This window comes from Oryza sativa, chromosome 8, assembly GCF_034140825.1.
Source record: "Oryza sativa Japonica Group chromosome 8, ASM3414082v1".
Taxonomy (NCBI): Eukaryota; Viridiplantae; Streptophyta; class Magnoliopsida; order Poales; family Poaceae; genus Oryza; species Oryza sativa.
In genome coordinates this window covers 10730234-10755339 of record NC_089042.1, presented here as the reverse complement: position 1 = coordinate 10755339, position 25106 = coordinate 10730234, and the positions used below count along the sequence as shown (strand labels likewise).

Here is a 25106-nt window from a genome sequence, read left to right as displayed (position 1 = left end):
ATCCCCGACGTCAGCTCGGGGGCTATAGAGGCAGAGCGCGCCGTCGCCGACATCGAGACCACGGACGACTAGCGGACCCCACTCATTAAATTCATAAGCAGCGACGAGTTGCCCGAGGACGATGCAGAAGCCGAGAAAATAACCCGTCAAGCAAAAATCTACTGTATGATCGGCGACGATCTATATAAGAAGGCGCCAAGCGGGGTACTTCTCAAATGTGTCTCGTCCGACGACGGCAAACATCTCCTCCTTGACATACATGAAGGGATCTGCGGGTCACACGCCGCCAGTCGCACATTGGTCGGAAAAGCTTTTTGACAAGGGTTTTTTTGGGCGACCGCCCTTAAAGATGTTTGCGAAATGGTTCAGCGGTGTGAAGCCTGTCAATTTCACAGTAAACACACAAAGCTACCAGCACAAGCGCAGACCATCCCTCTTACTTGGCCGTTCTCGTGCTGGGGGCTCGACATACTCGGACCATTCCCATGAGGACAGGGCGGCTACAGGTTCCTATTCGTGGCAATCGACAAATTCACTAAGTGGATTGAAGCGACACCCACGGGGGAAATCAAGGCCGACAACGTCATCAAATTCATCAAAGGGATATTCTACAGATATGGATTGCCTCACCGCATCATAACGGACAACGGCTCCCAGTTCATCAGTATCGACTTCCAGGATTACTGCATCAGGCTGGGAGTCAAGATCTGCTTCGCCTCGGTTTCTTCCCCTCAGAGCAATAGACTGGTCGAGAGGGCAAACGGCATATCACTACAAGGAATCAAGACCCGTGTCTACGACAGGCTCATGTCACACGGCAAGAAGTGGGTTGAAGAACTCCCCTCGGTACTATACTATGGGCCGTACGTACTACACTGACAACGTCCAACAAGGAGACACATTTCTTCCTCGTGTACGGCTCAGAGGCCATGCTCCCCACCGAGCTACGACATCAGAGTACACGACTACAGAAGTACTCCGATGAGGATCAGGAGGAGCAGCGAAACGATGATGTCAATCTACTCGAAGAACATCGAGAACGAGTTGCCGTCAGAGCAGCTAGCTACCAACAGGCCCTTCACCGATACCCCGAGAAGCGCATCAGAGCACGCACGCTTTCAATCGGTGACTACGTCCTCCGACGGGTTCAAAGCCAAGCAGGGCGAAACAAACTCTCACCCAAATGGGAAGGACCGTACACGATCACGCAAGTCTTGCGGCCAGGTGCATTCAAGATTGTAGACAGCGATGGTCGCGAGTTGGTAAATTCTTGGAACATTGATCAATTACGTAAATTCTATGTATAAATCAATAGTATTCATACTTGTAAGACATCTTACAGCTTCTATAAAGTTTATTTTCAGGTAAAGATTACAATCAAAGTGTTCCTTCCTGACGATCCCTTACCACGATGACACCTAGCGTTGAAACCTATCCTACTGTCCCTTTACGCCGTCTTGACAAGGCCTCCGAGGAACCTAAGGGAACTTCGGCTGGGGACGCCCAGAGCCGATAAAGCCTTGTCGGATCCTGTAGAGACAAAAGACCATGTAAGATCTGGTCGTGTAAGAGTTCTCACCGTGCGTATTAACCAAGCCGTGTAATCGGAAATTAGGTTTTCCAACTTCACGGCTGGGGGCTAGGATCAGTGCTTGTTCAACCAAGGCAGGTCAAAGGTCCAAGAGCCTTATCTTCTAGGGGCTAGGGAGAGTGTATGACTCAAGTGAGAAGACACTCGTACACACCGCATCCAGAGTAAGGAAACTTAGTAAGATATATTTCTTTTCAATTTCACAAGTACTTCTTACAGTTCGTAAAAATTCCAAAATATATTACATGCCTCCCTGAGATATTTGTCACAGGATATAAAGACTACCAGGAAGGCCAGCACCAGTCCATGGACTGAAAGACTTTCTCCGCAAGCGGCGCCATCGACTTTGCCAGGTTATCTATCTCTGCGAGAGTCCTCCGAGAACGTGAAAACCCTCCGTGGAGGAACTCGAGATGCAGCTGCGGACGGCGATCTCGCATACAAGCCAGCACATGCCCTCAAGCATATCGGCTCGATCGACGGCACTCCTGCTTCAGGGCCTCGTCGATACGCTTGCCGATGCCTTCGAGCTGAGCGCAGGCCCTATTCAACCACGAGATATATCCGGCTGCCGACTCCTCGGGATCCCCGCGAGGTACTCGGAGTTCCCTGTAGACTCCGGCCATGGCCGTGCAACAGCTCCTGAGGTACGAGTTGAACCACACTTCGCGACCTCGGAGTGCTTCCACGGACCGGTCCTTCTTCACTTCCACCATAGTCCTCTCGAGTTCGGCCACCTCGAACTTCGTCCTCCAGTATTGGATGCGACGATCTCGGTCGGCCAGTGCACTCTCGAGGTCTGCTCAGCATGGAAACGACTAAGTCAAGCTGTTCTTCTCTCTCGAGAACACAGCAAATTAAGTCAATCCCGACAGAAGAGCAAAGGAGATGAAAACAAAAAAAAAAAACCAACCTAAGGAAGTCGTCGCCATGCCCGCTTTCATGGGCAAGTTCTAATCTATGTCGACCTGCAGCACATATGGCTCGAGCGCAAGTGCCGGAACGATTACAAACAACTCAGGCTGTCTGCGCTGCTGGACATCCTCGACATCGACATCTCTACAACGACAATAAAGTACTCGGGATCAAAATGCTAAAGAAAACGAAGGTGATGACTGCACACACAAAGGCAGTTGGAACCAACAAGAGTTTTACAAGCACGACTAATTAAGGAGTACAGGGGAACTGAAATCCTACTCTTCAAAAAGGGGAAGAACAGACTCCCCCAGATCACCGACTTCTTCCATCACGCCCTTACGCGCGTCATTAGCAGCCCCCTGATCCAAGATAATCTAGAGGTCAAGTTCAGGGTGCGCCAACCTTACGCATTCGAGGACGTGGCACGCCCCGGTGTAGATCCCGTTGGACGTCTCCTCCCCGATCCTGGCCACATGCTTGGAGGGGATCTCCTCCATCGCCGTCACCAGTTCCGCGAGCGAAGTCGTCAGCGAAAACTCATCGGGATTCACCGGGATGGTGGTCGTAACACCGCACTCCCCGACGAGCTGGTGCAGGCCGGTGTAGGTAATCCGCAGGGAGCCACGGATCTCCGACAAGTTGTTCTCGAGCTCCGACATGCAGTGCTCGAGCCCCTGCCGCTGCCGCTCGTTGCCGACCACCAGCTCTCTCATCTTCTGGAGGTCCTCACGGACCTCCGCCAGGTCACGCGCCAGCTTGTCGGCGCGTTCGTTCACCGACGACGCCGCTGCCGCCTTCGCCTCCTCAATCTCGCGCCCTATGCCGCGAGCACCGGCCTGGAGGATGCGCTCCATCTCGATTTGGAGCTCCCCCCAGATGAGGATGTCAGCGGGCGGGCCTCGAGCGGGCACAAGGCCGCCTGCAGGGCCGCTGGGCGTCACCTCACGACTCTTGGGCACGACCATGACCTTTGTCGAAGCCGCTGCAGGAGACGCACTGGAGTTCTCTCCAGACCCGTCTTGCGCCGCCTTCGCCCGTGCCGCCCTGTGAAGGATTGCCGTAATTGCCATCAAGACGGGCTGCCAGAGTTCGATGAATTAAAAAACCTCAAATTTGTCTACTTACTTCTCGCCAAGTGTCACCAGCCTCTACCGTCGCTGAGGCGGGGGAGACGCATCCGAGGCCTGAGTAAAACGAGTACGGTGTGAGGACAATATCTTCCGACTACACAATAAATGACCAAAGGTGCTTACCGATGGGGTGGGCGCCTTCCGACGGTTCTTCGGAATGTTGCCGCCACTGGTCATGGCAGCGGCAGCAGCAGTAGCAACATCGAATGCCTCCTGGGCGACGCCCTCCTTCAACGAAGCTGCCGCCTAGTGGTCCACGAGCAGCCCGAAGATGTCAGTCAGAGGGAGAGCCTACACTACATGAAGTCACAATGCGATCCTAGAAGAAAAAGATAAAAGGGTCGTCAAATACACTCACGTTGATTGCAGTTTCACGCTCGGCTGTCCCTTTCTCGCAAAGGGGGACATGGACGTTGCTCGCCGTTGTGGGGCCGCTGATCATCACTTGACCGACGCGGCTCTCCACGGTTTCGCTGTTCAAACCTGTAGATCGAGAACCAGAATTCGATAAGTCAAGAGGAACATGCACATAAGGAATGGAATCCGAAATACAAGAAAAATACCCCGAGGAGAAACCCGGGTCGCGTCCTCCGGCCTAGAATAATCAAAGGCTGGATGGGCTCGAGCCTGGAGCGGCTGGATCCGCCTACCAATGAAGTCGGCAGTGACTTCATACCCCGACAACCCTCACACTCGGAGGTCATCGATGATATCGATGAAGGACTGAAGGGAGGGGGTTAAGGCGGGTTTGACGGTCCAAGACGAAATCTTGTCTGGTTGTTCCTCAGGGACAACAAAGACTGGATCCGAATTCTCTATCTGAAAATAGAACCACCTCGCCCGCCATTTGCTATGAGAAAAGGGGCACTAAAAGGGGATGTATCGCGACTTCAGGCCATCCCGAAGTCGGAAACCGACACATCCGGACACCTTTTTAGGTTCCATCCAGCGCAACTCGTAGTAGAAACGAAAGAGATCAAGAAACGGCTCTACCCCAATGTAGGCCTCACAAAGATGGGAAAAAATACTGAGGAAGGCGATGGAATTGGGGTTCAAATGGAGCAAAGAAAGACCGTAGAAATTCAAGACGAGAAGAAGAAACTCGGAAGGCGGAGGAAGAAAACCACAAAGAATATAGTCCTAAACCGCAACCATGCGGCCCAAGACAGGTTCGGGTTCAACCATACTAGGACAGGTATATACCTCCTAGTTCTCTCTCCATGGTCCCGCGACCGGGGAGAGCGTCGTCCTCCTGCAGCTTCTTCAGGGACGCGCCGGTGGAAGTGGACTTGTCGAGATCCATAGCCGCCGGAGATCGCTGAAGAAGGGACTGAGATGAGCAAGCTAGGGTTTTTGCGGGAGCGGAGAAGACGAGGAGCGCTTGGAGGCTGGAAAGTTTTTCACAACAGGCGGACTTCAAAATGGATCCTCAAAACTCCCTTAAATAGACGCACTACCGACAGTATGAATTCCAAGGAAAGGAGAGAGATGGCCGCCGGAAATTTCTAGCCCCGTTACGCGTGGCAGTTTTCGGACTTCAATTTAAATTCACTTATGACCGTTGAACTTCGCACGGGGTTGTCGATTACTCCATGTCTCTACGGTTCTCACACCGAGATCGACCAGTAGAGAACGACAATAACCCCGACATCAGAAGTCGCGATCGGTCACATGAGTTCATTTAAGCAGAAGTCGGGGGCTACTGTCAGGGTTACGGATAAGGTATACCCTCTACCCTTGGATATACGTCATGTATCGATATGGTATATCTGCGTGTATACGGACGTTCTCTGTACACGCTAAGGAAATTCATCACGGAGTCCACAGATGGGAGGATTCCTACTCAGATAGAACTGGGTCATCACTGTATCGTGTAGGGTCCGATGTCTCCAAGTCCTACTTGGAGACCAACTGACCTGCGGTATAAAAGGGATCCCCCGGGAGGACCTAAGGCATCGAATCCTACCGCCAACACATCGACCACAGCCTATGAAACCGGAGCCTACAGGAGCCAAATCGCTGGGTGATCTAGTCGAACCAACTCGACTACGATCTCGTCGGTATCATCAAGTTCCACTATTCCCTTTGTAATATGTGATTTCTGTCATATAATTCCATATCAACTGGATTAGGGCTATTAACTACTAAGGGGCCTGAACCAGTATAATCCCTGTTTTTGTTGCTTGATGTCGTATTACGTAGATTCTCGTACTAGCGTACCTTAATACCCTCTATATCCGGTCTACGGGTATCCCCCGTCGACATGGTGTATATTATGGAGGCACCTACAAATCCCTATTTTCTTTTGCAAAAATCGGGCACTGTTTCACCAAGTAGATCGGAATTGTTTCACTAAGTAGATCGAAAATTTTTAATATTTTAAAAAAACTGAAACACAACCAAATCACCTTGTGAAACATTTTGCTACAACGTACGAAACAATGGTTTTCAAAAAAAATCGGGCGTTGTTTCACCCTATATAAAAATAATATTTCAGCAAATAGTGAAAGAATGTTTCCATTCACTGCAACATTTGATCTATACATAGTGAAATATTACGAGTATACTTGCTGAAACATTACTAGATGAACAAAAAATAAAACGGATTTCCTTAATACAACGTTTCCGTAATATGCGGATGATTTGTTGTAACGGCGTGTGTGGTGGGGTGCGCGTGTGTGTGTGGGAGGGGGGGGGACAGCGCAGAGGCGCGGGCGGCGGCGGGCGCCCGATCGCTGCCGTTTTCAGTATATTATCTCATATTAGGTTAAATATATAGTATTATCTAATTTCTACATGCCATCTAAGATCTGAGAGACAGACTTAATTAAAATTAGAATAATGCATTAACAATGTTAGTGTATGTACCGAGTTGCGTCCACTTGTACGTGCCAACCCATCGTGTCTTGCACTTTGGAATGCAGGAATTTCACAGGAAATAGTTCGGTTCGTCCAAATTAAATTTCCCTGAAATTAATTTCTCCAATCCGAATATATAGGGCCTAATTATATATGCTGAACGAGATGAACCGGCCGGTAATGGCGCTGGTCAGCAGTAACAGATTGGTAAGATCTGTTGGAATGCGCAGCCCATCAATCTCTGCGATTTTTTTTTCCTTCTCCAGCTTCTCACGTGGCCGATCGACGATGACGTACGCGTATACGCCTGCATACAATGCATGACGAGATTTTCACCAGAAGGAGAGCCTAGCTTAGCTAGCAGCTAGATAGCTAGATTATCGATCTACTGGAGTAGCTAGGACGGCGACGGCCGGCCACCATGTGCGTACGTGCGTTGTGTCTCCCGCGGACAGACCGGTAAAAACGACGGTAGAGTGAGTGATGAGTGATCGTTGAGGTTGACGAGCCGAGTGGGGTCGTAAGTACATTTTACCCACTCCAATCATTTATTTAAGAGTAAATTTTACTTTGGACCATATTTATTGACCAAAATTTTACATTGGGTTAGGGCTAGACTCATGTTTTCGCTTAACACCACGTATAATTACCGTTCTTTGAACTTTGGACCTGATTTTATAGTTACCATCACACGAGTTGTTATCTAGGTGCTTAGCATTTTACAAGAAACAATGATATGGAAATTTTTGCCATGCAAATATGCTTAGCACAAGAACAATGATGTAACATGTTACAGGATATCCTATCAGATTAATGGGACTTCATTACTACTACATATGAACATTCACAACCCTTATACTATAGACAAAATTGGAGAAATATTGAGTTTAAGAACTATTTTTTTAGAAAAGATATTACATGTTTTACAAACCCAACTGTAGTGTTAGTACAAATTGTTGAATTCTAAGTTTTCTAACACAAAAAAGAAATGAGATCAGCTCTACGATCATTATACTATGTGTAATTTGTGAAACCCGGTCCAAAGTGCAAATGATGGTAACTATATATGGTGTTAAGTGAAAATATAAGTCTAATTCTAGTCCAATGTGAAAATTTGGTAAATAAAGGTTGACCAAAGTGAAATTTACTCTTTATTTAAAGAGAGAATATCTTATATACCACTAGTCTAATCCCTTTTATGCCATTAAAAATTAGCTTTTCCCCTATATACCATTGTTCAAAATTTGCACATCCTCTCATGCCACTCCCGTATGTTGACCGTTAACTCTAAGTAAAAAAGATACATTTGCCCTTCTGAATATAGGATATGTCTAACAACTCAGAAGGGCAAATACGTTTTTCTTACTTGAGAGTTAACGGTCAACACACGGAAATGGCATGAGAAGGTGCGTAAATTTTCAGTGACATATAGGAGAAGAGCTAATTTTTAGTGGCATCCCTAATCCCAATATATCATAAATCTTTTACTCCTAAACTGTAGGAAACAGTACAACTTAGATCCCATGGCAGTATATACCCCCATTTTCTCCTATTTTCGCTAACTAGGAAGGTAGCCCGCGCATACGCGCGGGCATGCACCGTACGTAGGATAAATTTGAGAAACTTATAAAGGCGGTATACCAGCGAATTAATATCTGCAATGTTTTAAAATTATGTTTTTTTCCCATGAATTTTCTTCGTTAGAATTGCATGACGAATTTAATTGTTATTTATAAAATTATCTATTGGAGATTAGGATTGGTATCTTACGGTATAAAAAATGGTACCTAAGACATATGACTCTTGAGGTTCCACAGGGAAAGAGAGAAAACTTAAGTTATAAAAGACATTACATATACAACCATATATAATTAATGGCTCTACCCATTTTTTAGAAAAAAATGATAATTAATTTATTATTTGACGGCAAACATTGATTGGTCATAGCTATGGATAATTCCTCATAGGAAATTGTGATTCCATAGTGAAAGAGAAAAAACTTAAGTTATAAAAGACATTACATACACAAACCATATATAATTAATGGCTCTACTGATTTATATAGAAAAATTGGTAATTAATTTATTAAACATAATATATGACCCTCGAGTTTAGACCATTATTTGTAACCATTGGATATGTAGAAGATCTAACATATTGTGTAGAGTCCAACTAAGCAAATTATTCGTCTTCCCTCACCATGGATGGTAGACATGTTAATTCGTGTCTCCGGCAGCATGCTCACATCATCATACTTAGAAGAAAAAAAAGTGCCCTTCATGTATATACATGTAACTACCTCATGCCCCTCTTTTCATTAAAGAAAAAAAGTTCTATACCCATGCATGCACACCGGGATGCACCGGTTAGCCCTCCAATTTGTTCACTCCATGGACGGTATGTTCCTTTGTTCTAGTGATTAGATAATTTAATAAGTACAAATAAGTATTTGAAATCAATTTTTATTAGTAAAATATCCATAAGGACTGATCTGTAGACACCCTCTGTTCTTCTTCTTTTCTTGGTGTATTAGTTGGATTTAAGCAACGTGATATAGGTATTTTGGGATATAAGTTAATGTCCAACTTCCAAAGGATTAAGGTTTCCCAACCCTCAGCACCGAACACAGCATAAGATCGTACATTTATCCTTAAAAGAAGATCATATATTTTATCAGGGCATTGGAATTAAGTAAATAGCATCCACATATATGTCGAGAGATATAATTAAGTTGGTTGTGAGTCAATAGGTCCATTGATGCTATAATTAAGGTTAAGGTTAGCGGTTTATAAGTTATTTTGATTTTATTAAAAAACTAAGTTGGATATTTTGATTTGTAATGAGAACATTTAGGATTTTTTGCGTATGGATGTGGGTCCAAAATATAATAATTTTATTAGCAATTAAATATGGTTGGTATAGATATTAAACTATTGATTTAATTAAAAAAACACAATGGAATTAAATATGGTTGGTATAGATATTAAACTATTGATTTAATTAAAAAAACACAATGGTTCAAACAGATCATAAATTGAATATATAATTTAAAATTTACAGCTATTGAAGATTCTTTATTTATTTATAAAACATACCAAGATCAATATGTATGAGATATATTATTTATACCTATATTTGCAAGTGTATGCAATCTTTGAAAGTATGATAAAATTAACTTACTAATATAGAAGATATTATATACCCTTAAGCCTTAACTTAATTACCATCGAAAAAAGGGAGGCGAGCAAGGAAAAAATCACACAGACTCTTATCATGCGTATGGATGGAAGCATGTATATGTGTTGGGCGGACTCGTACCGCCAGATTGATATTAAGTTTTTTACTAAAGATAAATCTAATGGTATCTGATGGTAAAAAAAATATTAGGTCCATCAGATTAAATAAAACCAATGGTTAGATGTTCTCCTTTTTCCATAGATTTTCTACGAATTAATTAGAGCGTTAGGTGTCATCTTTGCACTGTTTCTTGGAATCTCACGTGGCAGTTTAGGAGCTTTTTAGGATGTTTAATGGACTTTTATATAATAGATAGATATATCTACGTGGGTTTGTGAAATTTACTCCATAATATATATTTCCATTTTTAATATTTTGTTTTTATTTGGTTGCATTGCAAAGAAAAATAGTATATATTCAAAGTTAGGAAAGCGTTTTTCTTATATAAAGATTTGATAGGTTCACCGGTTTAAACCATCTATATACCTAAATCTAATGGTTTTAATGTTTGTTTATATTTGGTTTTCATGCAAAGCACAACGTTCTATGGTAAAATTTAGGGAAGTGTTTCTTTTATATATAGATTAATGGGTTCACCGGTTTAAATAATCGTTAAAATATTTTTTTAGGGACAATGGTTAAAATAGTTGGTTCACCGAAAGGTTAGATGTTTTATTATAATATTTTTTCATGTTAAAATTTTCATCTAGAAATAGGAAGAGAAGGATTGGAAGAGGGGAGAAAGCATGGCATTGTATTACGTACATACATACTTACTGAGGAGAGAAGGGGTGGGTTGTGGGATATTTTTTTTTATAAAGATAAATATAATAGTTGAAAATAGTGAGTCTAGCAATTTATTAAACAAATAGCGGATCCACCGATTTATTAGAACGCCACGTAGCGGTTTAGAAACGTTTTGTAGGATGCCACATGGTAATTTAGGAGCGTTCGTAGGAAGTTTAATGAACTTTTAGTATATAATAGAAGATTTTTCTTTCTAACTAATAAAGCGTAAAAAATATGAGAAGGAAGAGTTAATCTAGGAAGAGGGTGGTGTAATAATAATAATAATACATGAGGTATATTATTATTATTTTCATATATAGTAGGTAGTTGTATATGAGATATAAGTACGTACGCTGGGTGGGGTTAGGTTTGGGTGGTTAACTTTTTCTATAAGATAAATTTAATGGTTGTAAATAATGGGTCCATCAAATATAATGAAATCAACGGTTATATATTGGAGTGGCATGTGGCGGCTTAAGAGCGTTTCTAGGATGCCACGTGGCGACTTAGGAGTGTTCATAGAAAGTTTTATGGACTTTTAGTTAATATACAGATCTAATAACGACGTAAAATAATGTGTCCATCGATTCTAGTGAAAACCAATGGTTGGACGTTTCTCTAATTTAAGAGTGGCACACAACGGTTAGAAACATTTATATGATATTTAATGGATTTTAACGCGTTTGATGTCTATTTGTGGGGGTATTCTTTTCTATAAAGATAGGTTCAATTTTAATTAGGATTGGAAAAAGAAAAGAAAGGAACAAACGAAAAAAAAAAGTACTAAACAGAGGTGGTGGGGCCGGTGGGAGGTTTTTGGTTTTTAAAATAGATCTAACGATGTAAAATAATGGGTCCACCGATTTAAATGAAAATTGATGGTCAGATTTCTCTATTATATTAGAGTGCCACGTGGCAATATGAGAGCGTTTTGAGGGAGCCACATGGCAGCTTGAGAGCGTTTATAGGGAGTTTAATGGACTTTTAGTATATAATAGATAGATAGATAGATAGATAATAGATAGATGAGGCATATGTACGGGTCCACTTATCAGCATGATGAGTCACCAATGCCATTCTGGATGAACAACGCGTGGACAGCCCAGCGATCGAACGGCTCCAGGAGCAACGTAACGAGAATGCGAGCTCGGCTCCAAGCGCAGAAACGGGGCTTCCCGTAGGCTTAATTTGAATCGCGTCGGCTTGCATCTTCCTCCTCTCCGGTGTATGCACAGATACGCGATACTGGTATGACGATACAGGGATACGGAAATTTGCAAAATCATGAATTTGTCGATACGGTGAGTATATATATTTTGCAAAAATAGATTATGTTTTAGAAAAAAAAAGTAAGCCATATAGTCAATGTTTTAGACAGGTTTCAAAGACCAAACCTTTCTATACTTCTCAAACATGAATTCTACAGTAGTTGAAGGATGGAGTATGCTGCCATGGTAAGCTTGGATCATTTCATCATAAAATCACCATAAGATCTGAAAAAAATAACTGAGTGAAAGACTAAAAAGGTGGACGGCAACAATGCTACAGCAGTAGGCAGCTCCAGGCCAGTGGCTCTCGAGAAGGGACTATATATTAAAAGAAAAGAGAAAATCCATGAAATGCCATTGACAAGCACCCTAATCCTAAAAATACATCGATAAAGGCAACTTCCAAAAATGCCATTACACAACCCTCTTTCTCCTAAAAATACCATCACCGTCAACTCCACACCGTCATAACCGTTATTTTTTTAATAATAACCATTTTGCCCACAGTGCAAAATATACCTAGTTTTCACTGTCAAAGAAAGAAAATGAAATTTCTAACCCTAACCCTACTGCTACCAATCCCGATCCCTATCCAGCGCTCTCCCCAGCGCCGTCTCGGCGACGGCGGCTCGGCGGCGGTCCCCGGCGGTAGCCCTGGCACCGCTATGCCGGCGGTCCACGGGGGCGGCGCGGCAGGGCGCGGCGAGGAGGTCCACGGCAGCGGCAGTGCGGCAGGGCGCGGCGAGGAGGTCCACGATGGCGTGGCAGTCACAGGATGCGGCGCGGGGGCCGTAGACGCCGGCGAGGAGAGACTTGCAGGTGTCGGCGAGGAGGTCGAGGAGAGGCCCGCAGCTGCTGAGGTTGTCGTGGAGGAAGATACTGCAGTCCTAGCAGGTGGCGCAACTCTCTGATGTTGATTTTTTTCCCTTTTGCTTGATTTCATTTGAAGACTTTGTGTTACATTATGTGAATCAAATTCAGTTGGTGGCTTTGTAGATGGATTGAACTAGGGTGAAGGGGAGCATGAACATGGGTTGTGATGGTAAGTACTGGGAACCCTTTGTTTTGTGAAAATTCATGTTGATCACAATTGGTACTTTGTGTGTTGATTGCCCTGATGTTTTAGCTCAGATTGATAGCAAAAATTTCTGAAATTATTGGTAGTCCTGGGTGTGGTGGTCTCTCTGCTCTGTCTCGGCACTGAAATTTGATTTCAGTGAATTTAATTATGTAATTTGATTGATAGCAAAATAATGATGTTGGTGAATTTATAAGCTAACAGAAATAAAAATTGTTCTGAGCAAACAATGCAAAATGATGTTGTGTGAGCAAATGGTTGCCTAGGGGTAAGATTGTCTTTTCATGCAACTTAACGGAAAGATGCTAACAACAGTTTGACAGTGATAGCATTTTTGGGAGAAAGAGGCTTGTACAATGACATTTTGGTAAGTTGCCTTTGTCGATGGCATTTATGTGATTAGGGTGCTTGTCGATGGCATTTCATGGATTTTCTCATTAAAAAAGGCCGCAAGTTTTTAAGGCAAAAACTTTCAAATCTAACTATATATAATTTTAATTTCATTATATCTATACTATAACTATAATATAACTTATATATAAGTATTAAATAATATATGCAACTTTATATCTAACATATATAGAGATTATAATGTAGTTACAGTATAGTTAAACTGTAGTTACAATATAACTATAGTGTAATTATATCGTAGTTCCACTACAACTATACTATAGTTCCACTGAAAGGTTCTTTTTTCCAAAAAATTGCGACAGTTAGGGCTTGTTTGATAGAGCTCCAACTCCTAAATTTAGCTCCAGGAGTTGGGTCTGGAATGGAGTTATGGAGCTGCCTAAACCTAGCTTCATCTCTCTAGTTTATTTTGTGAAAGAGCGCCATCCAGCTTCGCTCCCATTTTTAAGTGGAGCTGAAACTGTTTGGCTGAGCTCCAGCTCCAGAAGAGATGGAGCTAGAGCTGGAGCTGTGCCAAACAGTGCCAAACAGACCCTCCTCTCGGGGATGCAAGCAGCGGCTCCTGCGTTACAGGCTGTGGTGGGCTTCCTAACGAGGGTTTGGTTGCGCACCATATCGAACGAAGTATCAATGCTGTATCGAGGCCGTATCGCTAATTTTTTTATTTTATTTTCGCTAAAGAATTAGCGATACTTCATCGATACCATATCAAATGCGTATCCCGCATATCGCCGTATCGGAGATATAGCTGAAAACTGCAGTATATGTGCATCATGCACCACAGCGGATATGATGCGTCGAGCCTCAGGCTACGGTGGACAGGTCTGCCAGCTCTTGCTTTTGGGCGTGGGTGTGGCGCGGTCGGGGGCGCTGGAGTCAGTGGTGATGGCGGTGTAGGCGGAAGAAAATTGCTCCCTCCGTTATTGACGTTTTTAATTTGATCAAAGTCAAACTTAAAACAGTTTGACTATGTTTATAGATAGATATAGTAATATTTATAATATTAAATTAGTTTTATCAAATCAATAATTGAATATATTTTCATAATAAATTTGTCTTGGGTTGAAAATATTACTTTTTTTCTATAAAATTAGTCAAACTTAAACTTAAAGTAGTTTGACTTTGAGCAAAGTCAAAACGTGCTGTAACCTGAAACGAAGGAAGTACATAAGTCCTGCACTTATCCGAAGGACTTCGTCCCCTTATGTGACACGTGTCCACTACAAATCTCAAAGCACACTGACCCTCTCTTCCCTCTAATCTAATACCCATTGCTCTTCCTCCGCTCGGTGAGAAGTACGAACTTCAGAGCCGGCCATGGAAATTTTTTTATTTTTAGACATTTTTTTAATTTATTAATAGACCATTCTCAAAAGTATTTTCAGATCTGAACCTTTTAGCCACACCAGCTTGCCTGGCGTGGCCAAACAACGCTGTGATAAACCTTGAGCTCCACTCGATACGCTCAATGGTATTGTTTGCCCCGATCTTTTGGTGAGTTGAGATAACTACAATGACGACCCGACTACAATCGTACTAGACGTTGCGTTGCGCCTTAGCGACCGATACACCTCTTCGTGGGTTGTTGATCTTACCAGCGCAAATCAATCTTATTCCTGCAAGCAAATCAAAGAATCAAGCAAGAACAAGATAAAAGCAATCTGAATTGCAAATAGGAATTAGGTACAAATGATAATTTGGGGTTCCGAAGACAAGCACATGAACGGTCTAGCTGACACGTGCACTGCAAGCAAGTAGCAATGGCTAAACTTTAATCAAATAAAACCCAAGAAACCCTGAAAGGTACCTGTGCTATTTATGGAGGTGGGAGGGTGACCTAGTGGTCCCTAGGGTCGTGCTCCATGTGGTCAAGGCACACCCCCACATGGCCCCACTTGGGCCGGAGTCCCAAATAAAGTTAGAAGCCCAAAGACCTATGGCAGGTGATGCAGCACATTGTTTCTTTATTTGTGGATTACTGGGATAGAATTTGGAACTGAGGCTGGATCCGTTGGAAAGAGGACTCCGAAAGCTTTCCATCAAATACTCATCAGCCGGAAATGGAGGTCGTATGCAGATTTGGCGGCCATTTAAAGTCAGCAGTATAGCAGGTGGCCGAATCGGATTCCAGTACTAGGAGGACTATCTTGATATTTTCTTCATCCATGATGTGAGCAACGGTATCCATAATAGCCATGGTCACATCACGCTGCCACGCCAAAAGGTTCAGTTTTCAAAAATACTTTTTGGATTGGTCTATTAATAAAATTAAAAAAATCTTAGAAAAAAATTCCTGGCCATGCTAGCTTGTTAAAAAAATACGAAAAAGTACGAATTAACCCCCCCGAACTATCGCGGTCGTCCGAATTACCCCCTGAACCACAAAACTGGATATTCTTCACCCCCAACTATGCAAACCGGACGAATTACCCCCCTCGACCCAATCCGCGGTGGTTTTGGCCTACGTGGCATACACGTGGCACTCCAGTCAGCATTTTATTTTATTCTTAATGGTGGGACCCACATGTCAGACCCATTTCTCTCTTCCCCTATCTCTTTATTTCTCTCTCTTCGTCGGTCACGACGGTCAGCGGCAGCGGCGCGCACGCCGGCGGCCGACACGCATGGCGCAGCGCGGGGAAGGGCGATGGGCGGCGGCACGGGGGCGGGTTGGCGGTCGGCGCGCGGGGAGGTGGAGGGGATGGGGGAGAGGCGGGCGCCGGCGAGTCGACGAGCTCGGCCGGCTCAGGTGGCAGCGGCAGCGGCAGCGACAGCGTCCGCGGCGGGACGTGGAGCAAGGCAGCGGCGGCGACCTCTTTCCCCACCGTCAGGCTGGCGCGGAGCTCGGACACGCCGGCACTACGGTGGCCGCCCCCTTGCCCCCGCGCCACCGTCCACCGCAGTTGCCGCACTGCCGTCAACGCGTAGCTGATGACCCCGTCCACCGTGGTGTTGTACCGTAGCCCATGCGCCCACAGGACCTCGTGCGCTGCCTCCACCGCAGTTGCCGCCGCCGCCGCTGCCGCTGCCCCGCCCCGACCTGACGAGCGGGAACGGCCTCGTCCTCCTCTTCTCCCCCACTCCTCCTCTCCCCTCTCCTCCCTCCTGACGGCGGTGGAGGGCTCGGCCAACAGGGCAAGGTGGATTAGGGGCGCAACTGTGCGGATCTGACGGCAGTGGGGAGGTGCGGTGGCTGTCGCCCGTGCGGATCCGACGACGGCCGTCCCCCCGTGTGGCGCTGGCGGATCTGGTCGTGGGAACGGCCTCCTCCTCCGCCGTCGCTGCCTCCCTCTTCCGCCTCTCTTGCTCCTCCTCCGCCGTCGCTGCCTTCCTCTCCCCCATCCCCTCCACCTCCCCGCGTGCCGCTTGCGCGCCAACCGCCGGCCCGCCCCCGCGCCGCCGCCCATCGCCCTTCCCCGCGCCGCGCCATGCGTGCCGGCCGCCGGCCGTGCGCGCGCTGCCGCTGACCGTCGTGACCGACGAAGAGAGAGAGAAAGAGAGAGAGGAAGAGAAAACGAAGGGTCTGACATGTGGGTCTCACCATTAAAAATAAAATAAAATACTGACTGGATTGCCACCTGCACGCCACATAGGCCAAAACCACCGCGGATTGGGTCGAGAGGGTTAAGTCGTCCGGTTTGCATAGTTGGGGGTAAAGAATGTTCGGATTTGTGGTTCAGGGGAGTAATTCGGACGACCGCGATAGTTCGCGGGGAGGGGGGGTAATTCGTATTTTTTTAAAAAAAAAACATACGTAGGTATCTGGGTTTCGTGTTCTGTTATTTTCTGTTAATTAGTACTCTCCCCAGTTTTTGCATTAGAGTCTGTTTGAGTCAGCTCACGACTTGCAAGATGTGCGGTCCTGATCAGCGTTGTGGAGTACTTCGTCGTGTTCGTTCTTCTCTCTCGCGTCCTAGCTCGTTCAGTTTGCAGGTTTCGCTACAGTACAATGGCTACTTTCGCTAACAATGCCTCTCTCGGCGAGCTGCCGAGCTCGTACACCAGGTACATGTACCCGCTCATGGCGCAGAAGCCGTACTTGGAGCTTGACGATGTTCCCGTAGCGGACGCGCGTCAGCACCAGCTCGTTCAATTCTCCAAGCTCTTCTCACTGATGTCCCAGCAGTCGCCGGTTTACTACACGTCGAGCCGCGGCTTAACGGCGATAGAGCGCCATGGTTTGGAATTTTCGAAATTTCGGCCCCCAACAGCAAGGTCAAAATCTTCCTGAAATTTTCGGTGTTTGCCAAACATTTGTAAATTTGGTTAAAATTTGTTTAAATTCTGTCAAAATATGTTAAAAGTTAAAAAAATTCAGCCAAAAAAAATCCAAAATTACTGAAATTTTGGTGATTTTGGGTTTTTGGTCCCCACTAGTAGAAACACAAGTTTCAAAATCGCAAACCCTGTAGAGCGCCCGTCGATCGGCCAGTACGTTCGGCGTTGTACACGCTCACGAAGCTCCCTTGCCGATGCAGAACGCGTCGTTGAAGTGCTCCGGCCGTGCCGCCAGAATGTCGCGCATATAAGGAGAACGTCATGTCCTTGCTCCATATCGAAACCTGCACCGCCATCGAGCTCCCGCGCGCTCGCCGACATGCGACATCTCCGCCTTTTCTAACGACGACGACCGACGGCTCGATCGCCTCGCTTACCGGGGCACCACGGATGCAAACCATAGAGACCATGTGGTAGCATGCAGCAGCTCCAACACTACCGCTGGGCTGCTGCACGCGGCTGTCAGAAGGGGAAGGAGCTCGCGAGGAGGCGGTGTGTAGGGATGAAAGCAAGCTGATCGATCCGCAAACCTAGTTTAAATAAATGGTAATCCGCGGGTTTCTACATCTTGACCCGGCTTGCCACACTTAGAGATGCAAGTAGGTCAATCCATAAATCTATTTATAGTTCAAATTAATAGGTAACCTGCGATCAAATACGCGGGTTACCCACTAATTTTGTTTATAAGCGGGTTCTATTAATAGTGAAATTTGGTAAGCCCCGAAGTCATTATCGGTCTAGAGTCAGTATCGGCTTCAGAGTTCTAGAATCGGCCGATGGAAATTATTAAGTCGCCAATAGTCGGATTCTTACTGTATTCAGTTAAGTAAATTAATCCATTAAAGAAGGTTAAGTAAATTAAACAATTAAAGGAAGTTTATCCAGAAAAGACCGAGTTCAAGGAGGATGCAGCATGGTAGTTTATCTATTAATTAGGAAGAGTTTGTTAGTTTCCTTTTTATCTTTAGGAAAGTATGTTTAGTGTCCGATAAGAACTTTATGTTTTTCTTTTATCTTTAGGAAAATTTCTTTCTTACCCAACAAAGCTATTGTGTTCGTCGACTTAGTTCGCGCCAACACAGTTTCGGCACAATCAGCCGAGCACTGATTGTTCATCAACATATTCGCAAGTTGATCCGCTTACACCAACTGACAGGTTGAGGCATGTGTGGAGGGGCAGGGGTTGGTAGGGGGCAAAGAGGCTGTCAGCGTCGACGAGGACCTCGCTGCTCCTACCCAACTTGCCGTGGTTACCAACGAGATAGAGAAGAAGAGATGAGAGAGAGAGAGGGGGGTAGAGAAGGATGTTAATGACGTGTGTGCCTCATATCACGTGACGTAGGTACCACGTCAATCAAATCCAGCCTCAATAGTGCTTTAGGATTTCTTTTCCACCAGCATTGCGAGTTGAGAGGTGAAGATTTTTCATTGCGGTTTAGGGATGACAATTAAACTCAGCGGAAAAATGAGGATGGCAACTAGACTTCCTTTCCTTCTCTTGTTGCTAGACATGTATGTATGCTTGTGAAGGCAGACCAGAGAAATGGAGGCCCACACCCGAGATTGATGGTAGCAGGCCTGAAGAGCTGGCGTGGATTCTCGACTATTATATCTCGGCCCATTCTATCTTGGACCAGAAGAGAAATAACAGATTGTGTTGCAAAATTTGCTCAAGTAAATTTTGTTTTTGTGGGTACAAAACCCGGTCATGACTCATGAGACGTGTCAGCTTGAGATGCTTGTACATGCCAAATAATATTTGTCACCCAAACAATAGGTTCATTTTCGACAAGTAAAAAAATAATTTTAAGGAGCGGTCTAGATCTATGGGTTTGACACACGTTCACCCTTAGATCGGACGACTCAGATCACCCTCTTTGTCACAGCCAAATATTTTCATTTTCACATCCACCTCACAGCGATGTTACTATATTGGTAACTAAGCTGCTTATATCTTTGCCGACATCTGCAGCTCCCTCACTCGCATGGCCGGTTTTGCTGGATTATGGCCCGAAAATGGTGCGGAATTTGGCAATGTTGGTCGGTACGATTCATAAGGACCATGGCATAGTATAACAAGGTTGTACACGCACTAATGTACTATGTACCTATACATTTGTGCAGTTAATATGTACAACTCATTGTAATGAAGCTGCAGGATGCGCGGTCCCCTGTTACCCGATCTGAACAAGACATCCTTATATATATAGCTGCAAATATGGGTGGTAGTAATAAGTGGTGGATGAATCGCATTTGGGATAGTCATCTCCATTTAGGGCTCAATTGGAAAAAAAAAAGAGGAATTATGAAGGATTTGTATCCTATGGAACATTTTCCTATTGAGTTCTTTGGAACAAAGGATTCAGGCCTACAAATTTCCATTGAAAATCCTATGGAATATTGCAAGAAAACAAGCATAAGGTGTTAGCTCGTACTTTCCTTTTTCCGATACCTCTAAGGCTCCTTTGGACGTATGAATTGAAAATCATACGAATAAGAAAAACATAAGAATAGAAAGTCACGATATATGCAATTCATAGCATTGAAAATACATGGAATATGTCAAACAGGTTGTTTGGATACTCCACATGAAATTCACATTTTAGGAAAAATTCCCTATGAAAATTCTTTTTTTTTTAGAATTACACAGAACAACGCAGACACTCACAACGCACGTGCACTCACCCCTATGAACGCACGCACGCAAACCCTATCCCTATAAGCATCTTCGAAGACTAGGCCGGCAAATTCTTGAGAGATTAATGAAGTCACCATAAGCGCCTCGCTGTCGACGGGTACATCGCCTACCACTTAAATTATAATGCCGTTAAAATCCTGGAAAATTCACTCCCATGGGGAGTCGAACCCAGGACCTCAGATGCTACTGAGGCTCATGTAACCACTACGTTATAGGCCCTTTCGCCCTATGAAAATTCTATTGTTCCAACAAGGAGCCCTAAGTACCTATGCTTTTTGCGTGTGTCATCCAAACGACGGTTTTATAACTAACCTGTGTTCCTATTTGCTGCAGGAATTGAATAATGGGCATGTCATCCTATTAAATTTTCCCCAATATTATGGAATTAACAATGACATTTAGGTTCACGTACGTTGTATAGGAAAACTAGATGGAACGCGATTCCCTCACGCTGGGTCACGGTACGTATTAAATAGGGTAGAAACAGCCTCTACCGTGACGATTACAAAGGGATAACAACATATGGTTACAAGAGATAAGGATAAAAAGATAACAACAGAAACAGGATAACTAAACTTATCTATATTTCAACACCCCACCTCAATCACAACTTAGCCCAAGTTGAGATTGTGTCTAAACTGTGCTAAACTCGGCGCCGGCAGGGATTTAGTGAAACCATCAGCTAGCTTATCTGTTGTAGATATAAATCGTATATCAAGTAGCTTCTTCGCAACTTGCTCTCTCACAAAATGATAATAAATCTCAATGTGCTTTGTCCTTGCATGAAAGACTGGATTAGCTGATAAATAAGTAGCTCCCAAATTATCACACCACAATTGTGCTACCGAAGGTCTTGCAATTCTCAATTCATCCAAAATTTTCCTTAACCACATAACTTCTGCCGTAGCATTAGCTAAGGCTTTATACTCTGCTTCAGTACTAGATCTAGAAACCGTAGCCTGTTTTCTAGCACTCCAAGAAATTAAGTTAGGACCCAAGAAAACTGCAAAACCTCCTGTAGATCTTCTATCATCAGAACAACCAGCCCAGTCAGCATCAGAAAAAGCACTAATAAGCATAGAATCAGACTTACCAAATCTAAGTCCAAATTCCACAGTCCCTTTTATATACCTTAAAATTCGTTTTACTGCTGACCAATGCACTGTAGTAGGACTATGTAGAAATTGACAGACCTTGTTTACTGAGAATGATAAGTCTGGTCTAGTCAGAGTGAGATACTGCAAAGCCCCTACAATGCTTCTATAATGACTAGCATCATTTTGTCCCAAGAAATCTCCATCTTCAATAGACAATTTTTCAGTAGTAGATAAAGGTGTACTAGCTGGTTTGCAAATAGACATTCCAGCTCTCTTGAGAATATCAGAAGCGTACCTGGCTTGTGATAGCACAAGTCCCTGACTCACTTTCTTGACCTCAATTCCAAGAAAGTAGTGTAGATCTCCAAGATCTTTCAATGCAAAATCCTTCTCCAAGTCCTTAAGTAAGGCTGCAACAGCTTCTGAAGAAGAACTGGCAACAATGATATCATCAACATACACAAGAATAAATATAGTGCAACCACCCTTGTTATAAAAGAACAAGGAGGTGTCAGCCTTTGAAGAAATAAATCCAAGTTCTTGCAATTTCGTACTTAAGCGAGAGTACCATGCCCTTGGTGCCTGTTTCAAGCCATACAAGGCTTTGTCTAACTTACACAAATAATTAGGCTGGCCTTTGTTCTCAAAACCTGGAGGTTGTCTCATATATACTTCCTCTTCTAAATATCCATGCAGAAAGCCATTTTGAACATCAAGTTGTCTCAAACTCCAACCTTTTGAGACTGCAATAGACAGAATTAGGCGAACCGTTGCAGCTTTAACAACTGGACTAAAAGTGTCCTCATAATCAATACCATACCTCTGCTTGAACCCTTTTGCAACTAATCTAGCCTTATACATGTCTATTGACCCATCAGCTTTTCTTTTAATCTTATACACCCACTTGCAATCTATTATATTTTTACCTTGGGTTGGTGGAACTAGATGCCAAGTTTTATTACTCATAAGAGCATAGTATTCTTGTTCCATGGCAAGCCTCCAATTACTATTTGCCATAGCCTCTCGGAGATTTTCTGGCTCACCAGTAGTTGTAAGACATCCATACCTAACAGTCCCATCTGTATACCGCTTGGGTTTAGAAATACCTTTCTGTAGTCTCGTGACTGGTCTCGTCTGATCACTTGCCTGTGTTGTCTGCTGCTCCGGTTCAGACAGCTCTGACGCTGCTGATGATAGCAATGTGACTTGGTCAGCATGTGTGCCATGCACTGCTCCACCACTCGGTGCACTAGTACTAGGTGATGAAGAGATTGGTGCAGCATCACTGTCTGACTGCAGCTCTACTGACACGTCACGTAGCACTGGTGAACCATCATCATTTCCTGCGCCAGCTGCACCAATAGAAAACTGAGACTGCACAGGACCATGCATAAAATCATGTGGCATAAAATCATGCGTTTCCTCCAGTAAAATGCTTTCTTCTCTGCTGGCGCTACCCGGCGACCCGGTTTCTGCTTCGCTGCTTCCAGTAGCTGAACCACCAATCTGAGCAACTCCTGTTCTTAAAGAATTCTCACCAATTTGATTAGAAAAATTAGGAGGACAATTAACCAACGGTTGGTGCACTATTTCACCCCCATGATCAGATTGAGTGGTAGGAGAGAAACTATCGGGAAGAAGGAGGAGTTCAATACGAAGCCTAGTGCCAGCATTCGGATGAAGAGTAGCGAATGGATACACAGTTTCATCGAACACAACATCGCGAGAGATATAAACCCGACCGGAAGCAACATCCAAGCATTTAAACCCCTTATGAAGGAGGCTATATCCAAGGAAAACACACTGTTTAGATCGAAAGGATAGCTTATGAGCTTGATAAGGACGAAGATTCGGCCAGCAAGCGCAACCAAAGGTGCGAAGGGCAGAGTAATCAGGTTTGATGCCAAAGAGATGTTCTAAAGGTGTCTCAAAGTTGATTACCCGGCTAGGAACTCGGTTAATGAGATAGGCAGCTGTAACAAAGGCTTCATCCCAAAACTTGAGGGGCATTGAGGCATGGGATAGGAGAGTTAGGCCTATTTCAATGATATGCCGGTGTTTCCGTTCAGCTGAGCCGTTCTGTTGGTGTGTGTGTGGGCAAGAGACAAGATGTGCTATGCCAATCTGAGAAAAGAAGCTATTGAGTCTTTGATATTCACCACCCCAATCGGTTTGCATAGCTTTGATTTTAGTATTAAATGAATGTTCAACAAGGGTCTGAAATTCACGAAATTTGGAGAAAACTTCAGACTTGTGTTTGAGCAAATAGACCCATGTAAACTTACTAAAATCATCAATGAAACTTACATAATAGTTCTTATTGCCCACAGAGGAGGGAGCTGGTCCCCAAACATCCAAAAAAACTAGCTCTAAAGGAGCTTTAGACACACTAACAGACTTAGGAAAAGGTAATTGATGACTTTTACCCTGCTAACAAGCATTACAAACTTGATTCTGAGTACTCTCAGAAGACACGGGTAATTTATTTGAGCTAAGGACTCGATCAATGATAGCTGACGATGGGTGGCCAAGCCAATTATGCCACAACGTCGGGGAAACCTTGAAAGCGCCAAGGACTTGCTGAGCTTGTTTATTGTGAAGCGTAGATGACGGAAGTGGGCATAGGCCGGCTCTACATCTGCCGCGGAGCAGCGACATCTTTGTTGCCTGATCCTTGATCAAAAAGAAGGTAGGATGAAGTTCAATGAAGGCATGGTTGTCAAGCATCAAGCGATAGGCAGAAATTAGATTTTCCTTTGTATTAGGAACATGAAGAACATTATTCAAATAAAGCTTGCGAGTGGGAGTGTGAATAATGGTGCGACTAACATGGTTAATGTCCATACCTGAGCCGCTTGTCGTGTGCACTTGATCGTTGCCGGCATATTTGTCCTTCACCGTCAGCTTGTAAAGTTCACTGGTAATGTGGTCAGTGGCACCTGAGTTGATGTACCAGTTTGTGTCAACCCCGTAGGACAAGGCTGCGACATTGGCACTCTTGTCTTCCCCAGTGAAAGAGGCATCAAACCTCTTCCAGCTTTTGTGCACGGTGTGGCCGATCTTGCTGCAGAGTTGGCATGTCGGACGATTGTTGTTGTTGAAGGAGCCACCGTCACCTCTGCCACTGCCGCGGCCACCACCGCCACGGCCGAAACCACCGCGACCACCGCGGTTGGCATCTCCATTGCGTTCGCCGCCTCTGCCGCCGCCGCCGCACCCTCCTCGCGACACAGCATTGGCGGAGGACTGAGAGCCTCCTTGAAGGAGACCAAGACGCTGCTCGAAACTCAGCAGTTGCGCATAGACTTCACCAAAGGAAACAGACTCAGTGCGTCCCGTAATCGAGGACACAACAGGATTATAATCAAAATCCAAATCAGCAAGGATATGGGAGATCAGATCATCATCATCAAGGGCTTTTCCAGCAGATGCCATCTCGTCTGCAAGCCCTTTCATCTTTCCAACATACTCGGCAATACTATGGTTACCTTTCATAGTAGATGACAGAGCCATGCGCGTGTTGATGATACGTGCACGGGACTGCGAGTTGAAGATCTCCTCGATGGCATCCCAAACGTCTGCTGCGTTGGTGAAGGTTGCCACCTGAGCGAGGATATCCCTTGACAGAGACGTCAACAAGTAGCTGAGAACTTGTTGTTCTTGCGCCTGCCATTGGAGAAGCGCCGGATTTGCCACCTTCTCGGTGGTCTCCTTCCCGCCTTGTCCTTCGTGGCAAGGATGATTATTGCTGG

At 44.6% G+C, this 25106-nt stretch overlaps 1 non-coding gene across 1 annotated transcript; it reads right to left on the bottom strand.

Annotated features, from left to right (window-relative positions):
- Window positions 1-24632: 24632 nt before the first annotated feature.
- Window positions 24633-24771, bottom strand: LOC112936279 (small nucleolar RNA Z247). Its single transcript, XR_003238406.1, has one exon. It is a non-coding gene; the product is annotated as a small nucleolar RNA Z247 (small nucleolar RNA).
- Between the last annotated feature and the right edge of the window lie 335 nt (window positions 24772-25106).